Source organism: Frankliniella occidentalis, unplaced genomic scaffold (genome assembly GCF_000697945.3).
Source record: "Frankliniella occidentalis isolate FOCC.00 unplaced genomic scaffold, Focc_3.1 Scaffold253, whole genome shotgun sequence".
Lineage (NCBI taxonomy): Eukaryota > Metazoa > Arthropoda > Insecta > Thysanoptera > Thripidae > Frankliniella > Frankliniella occidentalis.
The window spans coordinates 151,122-154,601 of record NW_026267379.1 but is presented as its reverse complement, the minus strand read 5'-3'; the positions used below and the strand labels follow the sequence as shown (position 1 = coordinate 154,601).

Genomic DNA, 3,480 nt, shown 5'->3' with positions numbered 1-3,480 from the left:
CCCCAGCCACCGGTTTCCTCCACCTCCTCCTCCCAGTCACCCAGCAGGCCAATCAATCGCTCAGCGCGACGACTTCCGGCGGAAGTAAATGTACGGCACGTCCTCGGCGCGGCCCCGGGGTGGTGCCGATGGGGACGGACAGGTAGGGGCTCAGACCGCTACTCCGCGCCACGCCACCACGTACCGCGGTGCGCCGCTTGTATCGCACACCTGTGGCCCCCGCGGGCCGCTCCAGGACCGCCTGCCTCGAGTAGCATCGACTCGAACCCGTCGGGCCCAGCTGCGCCCCGGCCGACTCGGTCGCTGAAGGTCGCCCGTCAGCGCCGCTGCCCCCGCCCGCTGTAGCCGCGGCCGCCGTGCAGTCCATTCCGGCGACGGCGACGGATTTGGGTCGCCAGGGGAGCAAGCGGGCGCCGCTGCCGAGCCATGAAGTAGCGGGACGGACGGGACGCGCGCATCAGCTCGACGCAGGCGGCCTGGGTCCGGACATGGCGGCCGGCTCAGGAGTCGGGCGGCCCCGCCAAGCGTGCTGGCGCTCGGCCCGCGGGCGCGCCCGGTAGTAAAGCCACGCCACGCCACGGTCCTCGTTGTCGTGTCCCCTAACCTACCCCACCCCACAGCGCTTGCCTGCCGGAAAGCAACACTACGTACAAGATTCACGCAGCCCCGCCCTGGCCCGCTGACCAGGGAGCGAAGCGCTGCTCCTGCTGTGGCTGCTGCTGCTAGCTGTGGGTCCCTCGGGGGCTCCCGACGCTTTGCTCCCCCCCCTTCTCCACCGCGACACGCCCGCCAAGCCCTGCACGCCCCATTGGGTTGTCGCGGCGGGCGCGCGGCGCCCTGCAGCCCCTGCTCACAAGTAGTACCGGCCCTGGGGCGACGTCGTCCTCCGCTCCCCGGCGCTGCTGGCCGGACCCCAACGTTGGCGCCGGGGCCGACTCGACCCGTGCACCCGGAGGCGGCACCCGAGCGGTGGCATGCAGAGGCAGGGACTTCTTCGCCTGCTCGGCATATTTATTCGCGATACAAGAGCGATTTATGACTAGGGCGGCTCCGCTCCCCTTGCTGTCGCGCCGTCTCCAGCGCCCGCCCCGCCCCACCCGGCCTCGACCTTCCGGTGCCCACATATTATATCTGGGCGCGTTGAGCCCACACCCATCCCCTGGCTATATCTTTTCCTAAACCGTTACCCAACCCTCGTCAAGTTGTAGGGGAGCTAACACGCCATCAAAGAATTATTGTTTTTAGTTGTTTTTGTTTTTTAGAGTCCACTCTGCATTTCACGTTCTCTGTCGGACGCCGAGAGGCAATGTCATGTGGTTTGCCCATACATCTCAGGCGTCGGATCAGGGAATGACCGGAAAGAGAGTTACGTTGAGGTTTGATGGTCCTTGCAGAAACGTTGTTGTACTATAGAAAGGACTGGATTTTATTTTATATGGATGGTAGCGACAAGCGGAGAGAAATTGTACTTTTAAAGTAAAAGGGCAACATCTTGAACCTTAAAAGTAATTATATTAATTGGGCTGTTGACATTACCCCTCTCTCCCTTACCAATATAATTGTTATCGATTTAAATCGTGTTGCTATATTATTTTATTTGAAGTGACTTAGCATAAACAATACCATGGGAGGCAGGCGACCTACACCATCACAAGATTGGAAATCACTTATGCGGACACTGGCCAGAAAGTCACAAGGCAAGTGAAAACATTAACACAGAAGCACAGCAGCCCCGACAGCATCAAATGTTGTCTTATATTGTTAATGTTTTACCAACTCAACAAAACAGTTGAAATGCCTGTATGCAACAATCAATGCAGCACCAAATAAGAGAATCATACTTCAGAAAACAATTCACTATAAACAATTCAGGAAACCAAAAGTGCACAGAAAAAAATATTCAAGTCCCCTGAGGCCCAGGGATTGAGGCGCGCGCCAGACTCACCCACCTCTCCAAGTTTTCATAGATGGTGGTGGTGGTGATGATGAGGCTTGGCGACGGCCGCGTTGAGGACGGCGACGACGCGACGGCGACGACGGCGGACGGGATTGTGTGGCGGCGACGGCGCCTTGGGCCATGGCCATGTTTGGCTAGGCAGCGTTTTAGCCTAACAGCCCGGTGTCTCCGTGACCGACGACGGCCCTGATGTTCAGTGAACCATTAGAATCATGTAATAAAACAATTGTTCGGAGCATCCACCAGAGCAGTACACACCTTGCGGGCGCCGCCGTCAGAGAACACATGGCGAAGTTGAGGTTAACTTGGTTGGTAAACAACCTGACGTGCAGGCACCGACGCGGCTCGGCTGCTCACAGCTCACTGGCTGCTGGCGCTGGCTGACGGCCTGTCAGATGGCCGAGTCGGTTTCGCATCAGGGCCGGGTTCTGGCTCGGCCAGCTGACGTCACCCCATCGGCCGGTCCAGCCGGTCCGTGGGGAGTCAACGGGAGTGGCGAAACAGTTGCCTAAGTTGCAGGCGGCGTGAGCCAATCGCACCAGTTAGCGCTGAAGCATGCACAAGAACGAGGAGTGAACTTGCTGAAGTACACACGTCCATGCGTGTACGTGCCCATATATAGCACGCACTTTTTTATGTCCACTTGCTAAATCCAGAGGGATATGGTAAAGAACACATACTATCGCATGTACACACTGTGCACCCCCTCCTTCACAGAGTCCATGCTGGAAAATGGGGCAAAATATAACACGAAATCTGGAGAAGGCAGTCGGGAGGGGTTCACAGAATCCAGTAGCTTTCACAGTCATCAGGGTCACGGTCTCGATGTACATTAGCATTTAAATGGAAAGGACCACACTTGACTGCGCAAGGCGTAGCGCCGCGCGGTGCGGCTCATCCCAGGACTGTCATACATTTACAACCGAGCCCAGTATTCTCAAAAGTGCACTGAAAAATAGACAGTCGCTGGCAATAGAAGAGGAGGGACAGAAAACCCGACATATTTTCAAAGCCCTGTGGTCGCCGTGAAAATGCTTGGAAAATACAATTAGAATAACTCAAATAAACTTTGCTTCTACAGCAGGCTCCTTCTCCGCTTTCCTACCTACTTTTCTTGCGCCGCGCTTTAGCATGACACATGTCCCATCTCGACTTGGACGGCCAAAGAGGACGGCGCAGCGCGGACCGCCCTGCCCGCGCATAAATACATCCTTGTTTGCGTCTGCATATGGGACCATAAAGAGAGCCACCTGCCTGCCTTACCTCCTCTTTTCTCAGTACCCCTCCCTGTCGTTGTGTCTCTCTCCCTCTCGCGCGCGGGCGGCAGTAAAGCTACCCACCACCTCTCCTCCTCCTGCGTCCTTCTCTGTCACACTCGCAGTAAACCCCACCCTGATGCTTGCATACCGCTATAGCCCTCTCGCCCTGACGCCTGCCGCACTCTGAGAAAATTCCAGAGGGTAAAAAGTGGTCATACGCGAAAAACACAAGACGCGCGGGCGAGAGTGGCAGGCTCCCCCCCC

General features: G+C 57.2%; 1 long non-coding RNA gene across 1 annotated transcript in view; it reads right to left on the bottom strand.

Moving 5' to 3' along the window:
- LOC127750758 (uncharacterized) overlaps positions 1-2,439 on the bottom strand; it is a 25,349-nt gene extending 22,910 nt beyond the window's left edge. The window contains exons 1-2 of the long non-coding RNA XR_008011837.1: positions 2,216-2,439; positions 1,950-2,143 (exon numbers count right to left, since the gene is read on the bottom strand). This is a non-coding gene — a long non-coding RNA (uncharacterized LOC127750758). The remainder of the gene's footprint in view (positions 1-1,949; positions 2,144-2,215) is intronic.
- Between the last annotated feature and the right edge of the window lie 1,041 nt (positions 2,440-3,480).